Source organism: Arvicanthis niloticus, chromosome 5 (assembly GCF_011762505.2).
Source record: "Arvicanthis niloticus isolate mArvNil1 chromosome 5, mArvNil1.pat.X, whole genome shotgun sequence".
NCBI classification, from domain to species: Eukaryota; Metazoa; Chordata; class Mammalia; order Rodentia; family Muridae; genus Arvicanthis; species Arvicanthis niloticus.
Genome location: NC_047662.1, coordinates 68919844 through 68939835, shown reverse-complemented (window position 1 = coordinate 68939835; position 19992 = coordinate 68919844). Strand labels below are relative to the sequence as shown.

Genomic DNA, 19992 nt, shown 5'->3' with positions numbered 1-19992 from the left:
AAAATTCTAAAAAAAATTGGTAGAAATAGAAACAATTATTCTAATGAGGTAAGCCAGAATAAAAGAGGTCAATGTTGTATATTTTCTTTCAACATATGAATATCAGATTTTAAGTTTTAGATGTGTGTGTTTCAAGCTCAGAAGTTAGGAAGCTAGTAAGGGACTATGTTGGGGCAAAGAGGAGTGTATCTCAAGGAGGGGAAATAGAATAGAGTGTTATAAAATGATAAAGGGGAAACTAGAATAAGAGGATTCAATGGGAAGAGAGATATGAACATATTTAGGGGAGAGACAACTAACTCTAAATCAAATGGCCTTCTGAAAATGATATGCAAGGTTTCTACTCTACAAGCTTTCTAAAATATACACATAGATGAAAAGAATTAAATGGAGTCACCATATAGTGAAGAAGACAATATCACAGCTAAGCATATTATGCTACCAAGTAAAGCCCCCAAGGCCAGGAAAGTGTTACTTGTACTTGAGTCATTGGTCAAAGGGATTCTATAAACCCTATAATAATCAGACATTACAGGTTATTACCAGGACTATTACTTACTCTTCATATTGTTAATGTGATATTGCTGAAGACACCATGTATTTATGTCATCCAACATGGAGACATAGTGCTGATTCCCAACCAGAACTAGCATTCATTGTGATAGAATGTGATTTCTGGCTGCTGTGAAACCTACAAAAGTAACCTATCTTTAAGATACAGTGGTTCAATAATGTCAGCAATGTTATGGTAGTAAACAACTGGTTTTGTGATAGGATGCTTTGGTTTCCAGTAGGGCACTGGCTTAGAGATAGCCAGAGACCCAACAAGTGTCCATTGCCTGTGAGGGGCAGGACATACCTCACCACGCCCTTTGATTCCAGACTCTTGACACGTGGTCTAGACCCCCCCCATTGACCCACGCTTTTCAGTCACATAGGACAATACAGCCCCTCCCTATGAGAAGTTTGCTCACCCTCCACAGGTAGAGGTAATGACTTCAGGCCTCCAGAGATTTCCATATTGTGATACCTAAAGGCCAGAGGGCGTAGCTAATTAATTATTACCCAGAGGCTCCTCCCTTCTCTCTCCCTATTTAAGTCAGGCCCGCCCTGACCTAACTAGGGGTGCACATCCAGATTCAACTACCATCCACTATGAAAATAAAGCCATTTTGGAATCATGGATTTCCTTATGTTATTGGGGCCTGCCATCATGCTGCTGTTGTGGAAAGCTTCTCTGCGTTTTCTGCCGCAGGGACCGGGCATCTTCAAACAAGAAGCCTTTCACCCAAGTGAGTATAACAAGTTAGCATTTCCTTCAAGGCACGGTCAGGACCTCTCTATCCCCCTCGTCTCTCTCAGCGCCAAGCCGGTCTTGTGCCCCCATGCTTCTAGCAGCATCTGGAAGCCCCAAAACATCGGCCAGTCCATCCCGGCAGAGAGCCCTGTGCTTCCAGCAGAACCTCAGACTGAGTGAGGGACCCGCCATGTCCGGGAGTGCCCCAACCGTCACAGCACAGCGCCAGTCCGGTGTCTAAGGATCCAATGCAATCGAATTTTCCTCTCACACTTCTGCTTCCACCCAACCCCTAACACCCCAACACCCCACCCCCGTGGACAGCGCCTCCCTGAGCTGCCCAGGGCAGAAGACACAGGGACCCAAAACACAACAGAGATCCACACCTGCGCTAGCGTGCAAGCCATCATTCACCCCCCACCCCCACCCCCCGCCCCCGCAGGTTTCAAGTTGAATTAAAGGCCTACTCTATGAAATCAAATCCATAGTTGTTAAAATTGCCAAGAATCTGAGACTAGGTAAATCATGGACTCTAGAAGAAAGCCTATTACTAGTATTGTGCTGAAGGAACATAGCAATTAGATTACTCTTAATGACAAAATGCTATGCTCATAGGTTAGTGAATTGCGCAACCCATATAAGTCTACAGTTGTTAACACAGAGACCAAAAATTGGATAATGTGCAGCATATGAAATACCCTGGAGTACTCAGTGATATCATTACTAAATATCTTTCCTCAGGGCTAAGGCATATATGCTGAATAGGTGGAAGAAAGATTGTAAAAGCCAGAGGTGATAGGTGACTACAAGGAAATAGCACCTTCCATACACATTAATAATGTTACCTGCATGGAGGAGAAGGGAGGGGAGGGGAGGGGAGGGGAGGGGAGGGGAGGGGAGGGGAGGGGAGGGGAGGGGAGGGGAGGGGAGGGGAGGGGAGGGGAGGGGAGGGGAGGGGAGGGGAGAGGAGAAGAGAAGAGAAGAGAAGAGAAGAGAAGAGAAGAGAAGAGAAGAGAAGAGAAAGAAGAGAAGAGAAGAGAAGAGAAGAGAAGAGAAGAGAAGAGAAGAGAAGAGAAGAGAAGAGAAGAGAAGAGAGAAGAGAAACCTACTGCTAAAATATGTTCCCTGTTTTCTCTCAAGGAAATAATTCTGCAGTTAAGTAGGATTTGAAGAATTTCATATAAATCTCTGCAAAGTTGCAATGACCTCTGATAATGACTAACATGATCATGAGTCTCCATGTTGGCTTCTTGTGCCTCTAATTTTTCATGCACCTTGTCTATAAAAATGCATTCTCACATGAAATACTTATGATCATTTGCCACAAGCTTTATTTACTTCTTTATTGGTTTGTTGGGATGGGTGACCTAACCAAGTAAACAAAAGGCACTGGGGATCATTCTTCATTTAATATCAGCAACTTCTCTACAAAATAGAGCACTTATCATCAAATATGACCCCCTTTGACTACTGTTTTGTTTTAAAAGAAAAGCTAGAGCAAGATGAAGAAATAAGTAAATTGTTTTGCACTGGTATATGACTCTTAGTAAACCTAAGGTTTAATAGAAATGAAAATACATTATAAAACTTTAAAAAATAACAAGTATAATAAGAATGTGTTTTCTCCTCTTAAGAGGAAGCCAATGGGTTGAGGAAGACATGAACACTAAAGAGGCCCCCATTAGGAATGGGAAAGGGGGAGGAAGAGCAGTTGTTGGGACGTTGAGAACAAGAAGTAAGGGAATGAGCTTGTAAAGGGCTTGAGAAGCCTCATGGAAATGTTATATTGAACGCTCACTCTGCTATTAATATACACTTTTATAAAATGTAAAAAAGAAATAAAGTTTGGTCTGAGTAAAACTAACTGACAGTCATTAACAAAATGTCTAAGGACTACAAAAAGGTTTACTTTACCTAGTGATCATCAGGTAAGGCTTGAGCATAGCCTAGACATGTTGACTATAGTGACAGTTGGTGTTAGAATTAAGTTCTGGAAAGGGGCTATTTCCAAAATAAAGAAATGAAAACATTTTGTGTAAATCTGAAGAAATTCACCTAATTAACTCATAATGGAAACAAGTCACGGAGAAGGGAGGGTACCAAGGTAGCTTATGCTTCTTGTTGTACTGTCCTAGGTGATCTGACTCCATACGGCCTCCCCACTATGCATAATGGACTTAGGTCACTTATATGCTTTGTTTTCTTGGTTCTGACCCCTTATAAACATTTCTCAAGAAAAAAAATCTGTTCACATTCAGTGTAGATGTGATTTAATATATACATTATTTATAGAATATATATGTGTATAATTCTCAGTGTATGGTTGTTTGAATCCAATATGCGGACCTGGAGAATATGGAACCCTTAGATAAAGAAAGCCAACTGTGTATGTATGCAGTTGAATATGTGTACAACTTTATATAACTATATAATACTGATTTTTTCTTTTTATTGGATATTTTATTTATTTACATTTCAGATGTTATCTCCTTTCCTCATTTCTGCCCCCAGAAAAACCCTATCACATCCCCCCTCCTCCTGCTTCTATGAGGGTATGTCCCACCCACCCACTCTTGCCTCCCCAGCCTCGGATTCCCCAACACTGGGGTATCCAGCCTTCAGGGTACCAAGGGCCTCCTCTCCCACTGATGCCCTACAAAGCCATCCTCCTCTACATATACGGCTGGAGCCATGAGTCTCTCTCCATGTGTGCATACATTGTGCAAATACTACCTTATTTATACTTTTATAAATAAGGTATAAATTTATTTATACCTTATGCAATAAACTTTGAGCACGTGATGGTTTTCATATCAGGTGAACCCTATAACTAATCTCCCCAAATACACATGGAAACACACACACACACACACACAGAGAGAGAGAGAGAGAGAGAGAGAGAGAGAGAGAGAGAGAGAGAGAGAGAATTTGTTGCTGTCCATTTTTAATTAATATTGTTCAATTTTTAGCTTGTAGAAATCTCTTTTGAATATTATTTACTTTTAGATACTTGCTAATAATGATCTCCTAGTTGGTGGGTTATTAAATAGTGTAAAAAGAAGACACAAAACTGGAACTGTGTGTGGATCTGGGAGGAGTTGATAAGTATAATATGAAAAATAAATAAGGGATTCCTAATCATGACACCCTTTCATTTTGACTTTATTATTTTTTCAGTTTAGTTTCAATTTAATGACTTGACTCTTAGCAGGTTGTGTGGTACACATTTTTAACTAGAGTGCTCCGGAGACTAAGGCAGGAGAATTTTGATTTTTGAAGCCAGTTTTAGCTACACAGTGAAATTCTAAGAACTTCAAGAACAAGCCACAATCAGATAAAGCCCTATACTTATTTGAGGACAATGATTGAAGTGGCAGAAATTCATGTTCTGCTCACATACATCAGAAAATTAAAATTATTTCTACAGTAAAAAAATATCTTTTGGGCTTTTTTCTGTATTCTTTCTAGTATTCCTGAATTTTCTAGATACTATCATCAGTGATTCTTTGTCTTAGCTTGTTTGCTTCATACCCAACTATCAATTTTGTTGTCTGAACTACTTGTGCCCTGCCGAGAGAAGAAACAACAGATTTAGGAATGTATGATGGAGCTGCGTCACAGAAAATACTTAGGACTCATCAGAGGAGTCTGAACCTTATAGTCAGTGACAACTTCTACTTTCTGTCCCAATTCAACATTCAGCTTAAATATTCATTTTACAAAATTGCTTCCTAGGGCCAATGGGTAACAGCAATTCCTAAAGATTTTGAAGCAAGAGTAAAAATGAAGAAATTCAAGATCTACAATCAAGGAATGGTTAGCACTAATTAGTAAATTATTAAGGGTGAGTGGCAAAGGAAAAGGATCATGATTCCCAGGTTGCTTTTGTAGAACTTTTAATTTTTTTAACTTTTTTATATTAATTTTCTTAAATGCCTATAAAATAGCACATTTTCATATAGGATTCATACTTCATTTTGGTTGAGTCTTCTGGCTCCCACTTGATCTTCATCTTCCTGCCAGCCCTTCCCCGCAGTACAGGTTCACCCTAGCATTTTCCCTACAGCTTCGTTCTCTTCACCCTTTTCTCTGTTAAAGTCTTTTTGCCAATCTCATGGGCTCCCTTAGAGTTTCCTGACCTTTACCCATTTACTCTCACCCAAGCACACATAGTTAACAGCAAGGTGCTAGAATCTACGAATGAAGAAAACATGTTCAATTTGTCTTTCTGGGTCTGGATAACCTCACTTCCATTCATGCTTGTGAAAAAGTTCATAATTTATTCTCTTCAGAGCTGGATAAAATTTCATTGCTCATACACACTACATTTTTATTATCCATTCATGAATTAATGATTATCTAGGTTGTCTCCATTTCCTAAGCACTCTGAGAAGACCATAACTGAACAAGAATGTGAAAGTATCTCCATGATAGGACAGAGTCCACTGGACTATTCCCAGCAGTGGTACAGTTGGATCATATGGTAATTTTAGTTTTCATTTATGAGAGTTATACACATTAATTTTCATTCTGGCTGCACTGGTATACACACTTGTATACTAGGCCATTTGTAGTTTATTGTTTGAGAACTGGCTGTTGAGTTCATCAGTCCATCAATTTGATTGAACGTTTTTATTTTTGTGTGCTGAATTTTTGCATACATACATACCTCATCTGAAGTATAACTAACAAAATGTGTCTCGCATTCTGTAAGCCTGTCATGTCACTGGTTGATAGTACCTTTTGCTGTGTATTATTTCCATTTCTGTTGTCAGTTCTTAGGGCCTGTTCCTTGTGCCAGTGGTGCTTTATTCAGAAATTACTTGCCCATACCTCTATCCTCAGTGTTTCCTTTCTTTCTCTGTTAGAAGTTCTTGCAGTTACTATTTTGCATCTTGTTTATCCTCTCATCCCCCTCTATATAATATGATATTTTCATGGACTATGTTCTGCTGCACACTGTTACATATGTGTCTTTCTTTGCTGTCTCTGTGTAATGTTCTTTTAATGTGGCGCTTACTGCTATAAACATTTCTCTTGAGGCTGCCTTGGCTTCATCCTGAAGTTCTTGTAGGTTGTTCTCTTGTTTTCATTTCTTTCCAAGAGATTTTTAATTTCTTTCTGCTTTCTTCAAAGATTTTTCATTCAAAAGTGTAGTATACATTTCCCCAAGTGTTTGTGTATTTTATGGAGTTAGCCCTGCTCTTTATTTCTAGTTTTATTCTGCTGAGTTCTCTGGTAGGACAAAGGGAATTGTTTCTGGAAATTTTTGTTTTTGGAGAGTGGCTTTTAGATCTGTGGTATGAAACATTCTGTGTGAAATCCAACTGAGCCATGTTGTATTGTAGCCCTAAGGATTGTTTTGCTGATTTTAAAATTTCAAATGCCTATTTAGGTATGAAAATGGTATAATGGTTATTTTGGGGGAGAGGTGATCAGGTCACTTCCAGTTGAGTCCTGATCTTGCAGTCCTGTCTGTACCCATCAAGCATTGGTCGGGTTGCTTTCTCTGGACTTGGGGAATCTCTTTATTCAAATTTCCATATCCCTCCTCTGGCACGTGTCAGACTTCTGCTGGAAACCGTTCAGTCTAGGATTTGATTTCCCAGGACTATGCAGTTGGGTGTTGGAAGCCTTATAGCAATTTCCACTGTATATCCACAACTGGCAAAGTCCCTTTTAAACACTTTTCCTGGGACTTTCTAACAGAAAACTCTGCTGCCATTTTTACAGTTTTTCCCCCACGTTCTGGCTTTTTGTTTGAGTGTTCCCTCACATCGTTCACTGATATTGAAAGCTCCTTTTCAGACTGAAGTTTGTTCATTCATGTTTCTGTATTCAGACTGTCTGTATCCACAGCTCACAATGAGACAGCCTCTAGTCCACGATCTTATCTTCATTCTTTTTAGGCATGAGGATACAACTGTAGCCTGGTGCAGCTTTCAGCGCACTTTGTTGTACGAAGCTTTCCGTTTGCTCTCACTTTTTGCCATGATATCTGAGCCTCATTCACATTAATCCTTGGGTATTTTTAGAATTCCATATGTTTTTCAACAAAGACTCTAGAATCAGCTTGGATAAAATTCTGAATGAGGTAGTTTGATTTCTCATGTACCCGTGATGTACTTCTGATGATCATTACTTATACAGTCAGAAAGCTGCGGGGTTTTTTGTTCTGTTTTTGATGTAACTTGTTATTTACAAAATACTAGATCCAGTATCTATCCCTGAGTAAACATTATGAACTTATAATATACTAGCACCTAAACAATCTGAATGTATAAAATAATAGCACCTAGTTTTCAAAAAAAAAAAAAAAGAGAGAGATTTCTTTTCTATTCTAATTCTACAAAATCTAATCCAATCAGAGCAATGCAAATTATTCTCACCAATGATTAAAAGAAGTTGGCTAGGAAACCTAATTTATTACATTTTTATTCTGCTGAATTTAGTTAACAAATTTGTCCTTAACATATAAAAACTTATATGTTTAGAATTTTGAGAGCCAATTTTTATTCTAATTATTTAGTTGTACTGAAGTGCTGATTTACTGATTAGCATGTCGGCAATGCCAACAGAACAGTGGGATAGTGCCATGCTTTCCATCTAAGGGAACACAACTCCAAAGGACAGCAAGGTGAGCCATGCTGTGCAGAGCTATACAGCTGAGCAAAGAGGTCTGGCAGGCAGATTTACAAAGCGATAAGGAGGTGTCATCTTATTATACAGAGCAAATTTTACCCAAATAATGTCAGCATGAGCAGAGCCCCTTGTTTCTCTTACTTAGCAGGAACTAAATGAATGATAAGCTAAGTAGTGCCTATTTCCTTTGAAAACTGTCAATTCAGTGGAATTAGAACCATCACTACTTGAAGTTAAAAAAATCAATCCAAACATGTTTTTCCTGCATCAAGAGCTTGAATAATTCATTTTGTTTGGCTTCTTCAGGATACTTTTCTAAAGTAACTTTTATAGTATGAATATATGAATGAATATTGAAATATGAAATCATGGCACTGAAAATATTAGTGAATCCCTATAAGCAAGAAACGACAATAGTAATATTCACAAGAAAACTACAAAGATATATGGGCTCATTGTTATTATTCAAGGTTTTGAAAATTGCCTCGTAAACAATATGCAAATGTGCTAAAGCTCCTTTTAAAATACTTTCTGCGAAGATTCTCCACTGCAAAGGTTATAGCTAGAATTTATCTCTCGAAAATATGAATTTCATACAGCTCAGACACCATCCTGTCACAGTTTGCACCAACTTTGCTCCCTGAGACAGGCTTATTTCTATTTGAATTTCTAGAAAATATGTCAGCTGAACAGAACAAAAATGGAAGGAAAAGGCAGTTATTTATCCATCTTACTGCCTTGCAGGAGAAAAGATCGTGATAATTGAAGCAGCCATTGTTTCACTGAAGCACAATGGGAGAAGTACCTGAAGATTCAAGGAAACAAGGCAGAGCAATAACTAGACAATGCATATCTATTACAAGTTTTTATGAAAAAGAAGAGCTACAATATAAAACTAGACTGAGTATAAATTTAGAGCTGCAACACTTTGGGCAGAGAAGAAATGACTAATGGGGATATTTTTAAATACTTTGCTGTGTGATGTGAGATATAAGCATCTTTTACATCTTTCCACAAAACTCTGAAGCAGTCAATTATATTCTGTGGATTGGGTTTGCAACAAGGCATTTGTCCTTTTTAATATTAGGGTAAAAGAACAAAGGCCAAAAACAGAGGCCATCTGTGGTGCTTGATGTTCATTGTCAGCTTGAGTAGACTCAGGATTACCAGAGAGACACACTTCTGTGCATGTCTGAAAGGTTGTTTCCAGAGAGCTTTGTCTGAGGAGGGAAGATTCACTTTGAATATGGGCAGCACCACCCTCTGACTTGGGGTCTTCGAGTAAATAAAAAGGGCTAAGGCAGCTGAGTGCATGACTTTTTTCTGTGGTCTCTGAGTACAGTTGTAATAGGAGAGTGTATCTCATGTCCTTACATCTTGCCTTCCCAACCAAAACACAAACACAATCAAACCCCATCCTCCCTCAAGTTGCTTCTTGTCCTGTATTTTATCTAATACATCACCATCCAGTGCTGTCAGTTAAGCAGCAGACAGAACCAGAGAGTACGTGAGGAGAACTGAACAGAGCTTTGGTCTTACACATCAGGAAGCATGAATGTTTTCTAAAATGGTCCTACAAAACATTTCCCTTTGGAGGAAACTAGATGTTTTAATTGCTTAAGCGAAGAATACAATCTGAGTGTCATGGGATACATTTACTTGTTATTCAATAGAGATTGAGAATGACCACCTGAACACACAGGAAACAAATTTGCCCGGTGAGAGTGAGGACACAGCTGTGTATCTGAATTATTGGCTGTTTTTCTGTGATCTGTTGGCAGACAAAAGACAGGGGCATGCGGGTGTTCTAGGAAGAATGCTGTCACAGCAGTTTCTCCATCCTTCACAAATCAAAAACGTTTGGCCTAATTTCACTGGGTACATATACAAGTCAATGTGTTAAAACAATCGATTACATGGTTTAAAGGTTTGGAACTTCCCATTGTCTGGGCTCAGGAGAGCTGTTATACTGGCTGTTTTAAAAAAGATCTTGGAAGGTCAAAAGGAGAGACTGCAGACAGACCTAGGACAGAATGATACTATGCCCAGCAGGCCAGAAGGCTACAAATCCCAGGATGGTGTCAGTACTGGGGTCAGTGGCAATCTGCTACCAGCATGGTCCTGCAGCCCACAGGGCTGAGTACCCAGGAGAAGGATGAGCAGACCATGGCTGTCTAACAGATGGCACTTTCCAGTGAGGGAAAAATCTGCCAAAACCAGGTGTTTCACAGATTGTTTTTTTTTCCCTTGGAATTTCTATGCATGGGTCCATTCCAAACCTGAGATAGGAGCACAGCTGCCAAGGAGTTATCTAAAGAAATCAGATTTTTTTTAGATGTTATGAACAGCTTTTGGGGGCCATCCATATATTTCACATACTGTGTGTCCTTTAGTCAGGTCGTTTTCAGGCACAAGAGCATAAAAAGAAGGCTCTTCATTTAAGTTAGTAGGAAAGGTGGCTGAAATAAATAAATTTAACAATGTCAGATTATTTCAATTCTTTTATGAATAATTCTACATATATATGTTTAGTATATCTTGTGTGTTCTCTTAAAATAATGAAGGAGTACTGTCTAACAGAAAGACCTAAATTTGCAGATTCTGAAGCAGTGAAAGATCTTAGGGAATGAAGAGGGATTAATAAAGATTGCTTCATAGTTGACAGCCTGGATACACGTGATCGTATGTCTACTGTAGCCCATGAGGAGAAAACATCGGAAGTTTGAAGTGAGCATGAGTTTGGACTAAGAAAGCTTTATTACATTTCTGACTTTGCTACTGGTGGGTTGTTTGTGAAATTGGAGTATCATTTAAGTCTTTGAAAACAATGTTCATCATACAATCCTCTTCTAAATTCGTACTGTGGCTGTGATAGAATGTTCAAACAAAAAGCAATTCAGAAGAATAAGGGTTTGTTTCCTCATGTAATTCTAGGCTACATTCCATCACTGCAAGGCAGTCACAGAGGCAGGAACTTGAGAAAGCTAGTCTCACTTTATCTATACTCAAGAACAGAGAGAAAATACATGCAGGCTTGTATTTTAGATACTCAACTAGCTATCTTTACTCTCGTGCCATTTAGCCTATGCAATGGTGCTACCCACATTCTGATTGAGTCTTACTGCATCACTTAAAAAATCCACAGCTCCCCACAGACATGCCCATAGGCTAGCACAATGTAGACAATTCCTCATTGAGACTATTCCCAGGGGAAGTCTTCACTGTGTCAAGTTGAAAAATTAATCATCACACATACATAGTCTGGTTGAAGAGAAACCTTAAGGACACAGAAAACATAAAGAGCTTGAATTATCATTTGGCAATTATTTATTATTTGTTTATAATTCTATGATTATTTTAAATTTCCTTTTCTCATTGCAATTAACATCAGAAAACGAGATAAAATGGACTATCATATAGTACCTTTTGATCCCATTGTGGGTTGTGAGAAGTATATGAGAGAAGAAGCACCTAACCTTTGTATGAATTGAAGAATTGAGGCCCCAGGGAATTAAGAGACCTTGCAGGGTGTCTTGGGGGTTGTGGGGGTGAGGGGAAATCCTCTTGTAGGTGGGGGAGGAGGAAGAGGAATGAGATGAAAAACTGGTGGAGGGTGGACTAGGAGGGGAATAGAAATTGGACTGTATAAAAGATTAAAGATTAATAATAATAATAATAATGTCTAAGAAGAGGAAAGTACAAGTCACATTTATAAACTGTATTTAAGATTATATATGAGAATACAAACCTTAAGAAATTTGATTCACCACATAACGTAGTAAATCTTAATTCACAATGAATACTGCAAACATATTTGTCTTTCAGAAGGTATGAAAATATAGTGTCCATAGTAAAAAAAAAAAATACCTGTAAGGTGAAGGGAAGAGAGTAATAGTGTTTGAGGATGCATACAAATGTTTCAGTATGGCCCAACCTAGTGTCAGAAAACTTCCAGACTTTGGGGTTATAGCTTCCGTCCATCCTGTTATGCGTTCATTCCTAGGATACAGTTCTAGCCAGCCTGGGTCCTCACTAGAATTCAGTTTTAAAAAAGAGAATAATTATCAAGCCCCTCTACATTAGGGAATGCATAGCCATTGTGACTTAATTTACTTTATGTACTAAACCTAAAGATCTTTAAATAATATTTAGTTATAATAAAGCATTTACAAATAAATGCCATTTTTTTTCATTTAAGTTTTCTCCATTAACCTCAGAACACTTTATAAATTGGTTGAAAGAGATTATACCAACATAAAGCCAGTGAATCAAATTGTTGTGCAATCTTTTGTTTACTTTATTTTCATGTTCCAAAGGCCGTATATAATTTACTAGACTTATCATCACCAACTTGTGTTCATATTGGATGATAATCTCACAATGCCTGTCCTTAATGATGTGAAGAATTGGCATACTTTTATAATAAATTATTTATAAGTGTTCATTTCTAAGAATGAATCTCTGTTTACATGTTAGCTGCCAATATGTGATGAGTGTATTCAGAATTTTGTTTAATCCAACTAAACTAAGCTATGGAACTACCCTTTGTACACTGAAATGTGGTACTCATTTCCATAAAGTACTGCTCTTGATATTAGAAAGTTTCAGATTTACCCAAGCACTGCAATTCTTTTACTTAATTGTCTTCCCACTTCTCTCTCTCTCTCTCTCTCTCTCTCTCTCTCTCTCTCTCTCTCTGTTTCTCTTTCTCTCTCTCTTTCTCTCTCTCTTTCTCTCTCTCTGTGTCTGTCTGTCTCTTTTTCCCTTATACTCAGGTACACACACACACACACACACAGAGAGAGAGAGAGAGAGAGGGAGAGAGAGAGTGTTCAGTTCAACAGCTCTTTATTTATTTATTTATTTGCTAAAGTATGTTTCATCAGCTTTAGTTATAAAACCAATAACCAATAAGTTAAATTCTCAAATCTTGAGATTCTCTTTTTTCAAAGATATTAACAGGGTTTAGGGTGATGCCATTTGCGTGCATGCATCATATGCAAATAGTCATTTTCCCCACTTTTCTTTTAAAATTTGACTTCAATTCTTCCCTCTTTATTCAGTTACAAGTTCAATTATTTATCTTAACTCCATATAATAACTAGACAGTTATTTGAAGCATACTACATAATATTGTGCTTATAAACATGCTTACCAGTATAAATTATTATGGGGGGAGCATCTGACCCCTTTCAGTGTGTACTTAGGTATTTTTAAAGAGGTAGAAATTGCATCTAAGATTATACATATCACAATTAGGCCAATTCTGTTCTCCTCAGACATGTTTGGGCAAGAGTTATCACAGAAAACACTAATTTCAGCATTTGTACTTCAACCCCAAGGAAAACTACAATTGCTGCACACTAACTTGCTTCTGCAAGACTTTTTCCAAAAGCTAAATAAGTGGTTGACTCTGCTATTCCCATTCTGTCACTCATAATTTCCAAGGGGTTCTTAATCATCCGTGCTCCAAAAAGGAAAAAAAAATGCCAAAGTTTAAATATTACAGCACTGTGTACAGATTTAGCCTTGACCTATATCCAGGTTTTACCAGAAAATCAGAAAAAAAAAAACCATATTGTTGAGGAAAACAGTAACTTTAAAATGCTTTAATTAGACTCAGGAGAACATAGATTCACAAAGTGAATCAGGAAGAACAAACCAAAAAGAAAAGTATGTAACTTATGTAGTAGAAAAAGCCTAAAAAGGAATTAGAGAGAAAATCTTTCAAAGCAGATATTCCATAAAACCATTGCCATATGCTTTTTGTCAAAACTAGATTTACAATGTCACACCTCCATAGCTCAGGCCAGCCATGCTTGGGAAAGAGCTTATTCAGACTTCTCCATAATGATTTTCTTTATACTATTTTTAAGTTCATGCTTCCTAAGTTTGGGGGAAAAAATGAGTTGATATGAAGCTGTAATTTGGGTGGGTCAGTGTATATTTTCTAACGCAAGAACTATCCCATAGATTGCAATGAGGATTCCACACTTCATCAGTTAGTAAAGACAACAAGCATTTTGTTTTGTTTTGTTATTATTTTTGTTTTTTATTGGATATTTTATTTACTTACATTTCGAATGTTATCCCTTTTCCTTGTTTCCTCTCCTAAAAACCCCTATCCCATCCTCCCTCCCACTATCCCACTGACCCACTCCTACCTCCCCGCCCTGGTATTACCCTATACTGGGACATTGAGCCTTCATAAGACCAGGGGACTCTCCTCCCATTGATGTCCAACAAGGCCATCCTCTGCTGCATATGTCACTGGAGCCACGAGTCCCTCCATGTGTACATTTTGGTTGGTGGTTTAGTCCCTGGAAGCTCTCAGGGATCTGGTTGGTTGATATTGTTGATCTTCCTGTGTGTTGCAACCCCCTTCTGCTCCTTCAGTCCTTTCTCTACCTCCTGCATTGGGTACCCTATGCTCAGTCCAATGGTTGACTGAGAGCATCTGCCTCCATATTTGCCAGGCTCTGGTAAAGTCTATCAATAGAACACTATATCAGGCTCCTGTCAGTAAGCACTTCTTGGCATCAGCAGTAGTGTCTAAGTTTGGTGTCTGTATATGGAATGGATCTTCAGGTGGGGCAGTCTCTGGGTTGCCTTTCCTTCAGTATCTGTTCCACACTTTGTCTCCATATTTCCTCCCATGAGTATTTTGTTCCCCATTCTAAGAAGGACTGAAACATCCACACTTTGGTCTTCCTTCTTCTTGAGCTTCATGTGGCCTGTGAATTGTATTTTGGTATTCTGAGCTTTGGGGCTAATATCTACTTATCAGTGAGTGCATACCATGTGTGTTCTTTTGTGATTGGGTTACCTCGCTCAGGATATTTTCTAATTCCATCTATTTGTCTAAGAATTTCATGAAATCATTGATTTTAATAGCTGAGTAGTACTTCATTGTATACATATACCACATTTTCAGCATCTATTCCTCTATTGAAGGACATCTGGGTTGTCTCCAGCTTCTGGATAGTATAAATAAGGCTGTTATGAACATAGTAGAGCATGTGTCCTTGTTATATGTTGGAACATCTTTTGAGTATATGTCCAGGAGTTGTTTAGCTCGTTCCTCATGTAATACTATGTTCAACTTTCTGAGAAACTGCCAGACTGTTTTCCAGAGTGGTTGTATCAGCTTGCAATCTCACCAACAATGGAGGAATGTTTCTCCTTCTCCACACCTTTGCCAGCATCTACTGTCACTTGAATTTTTGATCTTAGCCATTCTGACTGGTGTGAGGTAGAATCTCAGGGTTATAGTTAAGTTTTTAAAACACGATACAACTAAGCTTCCTCTGCCAATTTACTACCACTTTCTTTAAACCATGTCATATTTTACAGGTTCAGAGGTGGGAGACAGAACTCTGAATGAGATGTCATCAGTATAAAAATGCTTCGTGCAACAGACAGCATAATATAGTAGGATCTATGCCTATGGTACAAATATATGGTTAAATAGTTTAGCCACTAGCCCTTATACAGTTTGGCTTTATACTATTCAAGATAAATTGACAAGATATATTTTTAAAATATCAATTTAAACATTTGATTTTATTTCTATAATTTTTATTAATTTTTTCATTCCTTCTGGTCTGACATATCATGCCTTCCTTGTTCCAGAGCAAATTGTAAGCTTTGATTCTTACCTTGCACTGTACACATACTTTTTCATAAAATACTCAAGTCTAAAAAACTAATTTATATTGCAGCTGCCACTTTTTGATACATATTTTACTCAACAGTTACATAGACAGTCCTCAGGACTGATAGCGATGATGTTTACTTTGCTATGGATGGAACAGTGAAATTGAAACAGTGACAATCACTTGTTCAGTCCTAGGCAATGTCTCTTATGGTGACACACCCTAGATTCCATGCTGATGACTTTATGTTACATTGATTCTCAAGGAGGCCATACCTTCCGATAAAAATTCCACTATGACCTATAAATTTTTGACAGTTTGTGAAAGAGATAAAAATTTCTCCATATTCCTATGATTTAATCTCATTTTATACAGACTCACTTTGGGATGTTTTTAACATATCATTAACAAGACTGACTAATTTTACAATGTAATATGTAAAATTTGGGAACATTGGTTGGTTTTATCTTGGATATATTTAATGTATTTAAGTTTGTAATCATGATAGCACTGATAGTCTTTTTATAAAACTTGGAATCATGACAACTTGTGCTAATGATGTCAAATTTTTGATTAATAGATACCTTAAAACAATGATCATATATACTCTCTCACTTGTCTGTCAGTTCATTGAACCATGCTTCGAGCTATGATATTAATCAGTTATGATTCATGTGTCCCTCAAATGTCTTGAAGCATAGGAGTGGCATTAACCCCAGTAGAAGAAGTCTGAGCCAAGCTTTCATGATTTCCTTCTATTCCTATCCTTTTGAAGTATACCACACAAAAAACCCAAAATGCAACTTTCTAACTTTAAATTAATACAGTAATGAAAAAAATGAGACATTTTAATGAGGCTTTCAGTATTGATAGATGGTATTTTGTATAAATATGTCCATAACATTTTTGAAATACTCTACAAGCCACAGAAGAGCAACTGCCTATTGGCTTAACAAAGAAATAAATGTCTGCACTTGCAGAATAGTCGACTGATTATATCTGCCTAGACAGAGTAATCAGCCCTTAATAATTCTGCAGCACTAAGGTCTGTCAGATGATCCTGGGCCAGAAGGCAGAAGAACAGATGTTCCAACGTTTTGAAGTAGAGCGAGTGTCCAGGTGTTCAGAGGTCTCTATAAATTGGCTAAGTTTTCGAAACTATGATTTGTGCTTCCCACAATTATAGTCAACTCAATCATTCTGGATTTCTGACGGGGTTGAAAACTTATAGCTATTTACCTTGAGAGAAAAGATTTGAGTGGATGGTCGTCAGCTGACATTCATCCTAAAGCCAGGTTCAGAACTAAATGTTTTAGTTAGAATAGATCACAGAGGAGCTGGTTAGTCAACAAAAGGATGGACTGGGTATTAGGACTATCCTGTACCTCACTGGTACAAATTGGCATAATTATGCTCTAATTGTATTTTGAGAGAAAAGTTTCATTTTAACAGGAAGGGTGATGTGTAGGAGGAGCTAAGGTAGAAGGAGTACTGAGAGGAAGAAAAGGAGTAAGAAGAGGAGAAGAAGAAGGAGAGGAGAAGCTAGGTGTTGAAAGAGAGAAAGAGGGGGTAGACAGGGAGGCAGATATTCATGTATCTCCACCAGTCAAAGATAGTTGTTATATCTAGGTTGGTCAGTGGGTTACACCTCTGATTGAACAATTCCAAACTTATAAAGCCTATGATTAACATTATTTTAAAAAAAATGTATAAATGCAAAAAGGAAAAGGGGGCATGGGATAGGTGTTTCCTAAGGGGGGTGGGGGTGGGGGAATGGGGATAGGGGATGCCATCTGAAGTGTAAATAAAATATCTAATAAAAAAACAAAAACAAAACAAAAAGAAATAAATGTCTGTATAAAGACTGAATAAACAGATAAAAAGGTTCATATTTAATAACTTTTAAACATTAGTTAACAAATATAAAGGAAGTCATCTTTAAATGGCATACATTACGAGTCCCAAATTAGGTGTTCATACTAGTATTCAGTTAATATCATTTACAAGAAAAAAACTTGTTATAACATTTTTAAGGTTCAAAATAGACACATTATCTATTTGTAGGAGAGACAAACATCTAAGTACTGTTCATTGGTATAGCCATATACTTACTAAATAATTTTTTTAAAAAAAATACTAAAACCATTAGTAAAGAGCTAAAATTCTAAGTGCAAAAACGCTGAGCACATTACTGTGACCAGGTGAGCAAATCCCTTCCCTTGGGATGATTGCCACACATCCTCCTCACAGTCTAGCAGCAGGAGGTGTTATTCTCAGCACTGCAGGGGTGTGCAGGAACTGGTCTGGGATTTAATTCAGAATGCACTTTTTTTAGACAGTACCCATGCTCACTTCCCTTGCTTTACCAAGCTAACTGCTTAAAAATCACCCCATCATTTCAACAGCAGACTGTGGAGCAGCCAGTAAACTGGTTCATGTTTATAATTCCAAAATTTTAGAGGTAAAGGGAGAAGAATTGCTAGTTTCAGACCAGCCTGAACTGGATCATGATAACCTGTTTGAGAAGTCCAAGGGCTGAGGGTGTGTTTTGGTGAGAGAGTGAATACCTGTCGTGCACAGGGCATCAACAAGCTCACTTCATCACTAAAAGTACACTCCAAGAGCTGGCAGATGCTTCTAATATGGTCAGTTATGAATAGCAGCTGGACTTCATGGATATAAATAAACACTGAGAAACAGATCTACTCTTGTTGTTACTATTCATGTTTCTTAGATAATTCTACTCTTAGGAGCCAAACATAATTTTTATATAGGGTTTCATTAGGTATACTTGGCTAGCCCGAAACTCACTGTGCAGGCCTTAAACGTACAAACAATAAAACAAAACCCATATTTAATATGTGAAGTGATACTCAAGATAATCATACCAATTGTTTTGCCACAGAATTCTTCAGTAACTTAATTTTAAATTCTGTAGATAATAATTTTAATGTAGAAGAGTGTTACTAATTTTAAAGTACAGTATTTTACAGATCAATAAGCACCAGAAGCTGTTTAGTTTTAAATGTATAACTAAAATTAGATAAAAAATTATCCTAGAAAATTAGTTGCAGAACAAAATTATTAAACGTATGTATATGTGTATATACATATATGTATACACGTAAAATTAAAAAACAGATAAAGGATAAATATGCGATCATATTCATCATACCAACTAAAATCATAGAATATCAAAAATCATTATCATCATCATCATCATAATCCTTGCTTAACCACCAGTTCTTTTTTTAAATTCTTCTTTTTATTTATTTAAAAACAGGAAGAGGAGGGGTCATATGCTATCGAATAGTAGTAACTTCAACACACAATACCTGAATACGTGTCTCATGTATAAGCAAAGCTTTCTGGGCAGCACTGTCAAGGAGGAAAAGGAAATGTCTTCAATATAGGTTGTTTGTTTTGAAATGTCCAAGCTCCCACATGCTGCTCTGGCATCTGACTGCAGAGGCTCCCAAATGCCTGAAATATAGGATATTTTCCAATATACAAAGGCTTTCAATCTAGGTTATTTGACTATAAACAAAACAAAAGCAGCTGCAGTCTATTTCATTCTTTCTCCCATGAGAGTTGCCTCCCTGCCAGCCATAGAAAGATGCTTTCCTTAGGACATCAAGTCACCTCACTCACAAGTGACCTTAAAAATCTGCCTTCCCACTGTGACTACTGCTTTACTCTCCTGCTGAACTGCATCAAATCTCATTTGTCTAGGGTCACATAATGTGGATTCACACATCTGTTGGTATCTAAGGGTGAGTCCATCTCCTTCACCAACAGGGTGAAGGAGAGGACCAGAGAGGATAGAGCAGACTGAAGTTCAACAATGCCAAAGAGATTCTATACTCTTGGAACATCAACTGTGGAATTCCAGTTTATTCAACAATTAGACAGACAAAGGTCTGTGAACTCTGACAGGGCATATAAAATGTGACATTTTAACATAAAAATAAAACTAAGATATTAAAACTAAGAAAATATAGCTTTATAATTTATTATAGATAATTAACTAAATAGTTTTATGCAAATTACATTAGTGTGGAATGTGGGTAACTTTCAGTGTGTTTATGTTGGATGATGAATGGCAATAATACATTTTCCACAGAAAATAAAATTATTCAGAACTGGATAGACTCTGACATAATAAGTCAATATTACTTTATGTACATTGAACAATTAAACTATCAATGTTTTGAGAATAATAAGAAATCGTCAAATTTAGAAAGGAAGAGACTGTGATAAGAATAAGGGGCTCAGAATACATGAAAATAAATCATAGTCGGCATGCAGAGAATTGTTTTCTGGAGGGTTATAGAAGGCCACATTGAGTGCTGCATGGTATTTGGTTACATCTCATAGGAAAACAGTAGGAAGGAAACA

At 37.4% G+C, this 19992-nt stretch overlaps 1 pseudogene; it reads left to right on the top strand.

The window, feature by feature from the left end:
* Nucleotides 1-1180: 1180 nt before the first annotated feature.
* Nucleotides 1181-19992, top strand: part of LOC117708741 (olfactomedin-like protein 2A) — a 46949-nt pseudogene continuing 28137 nt past the window's right edge.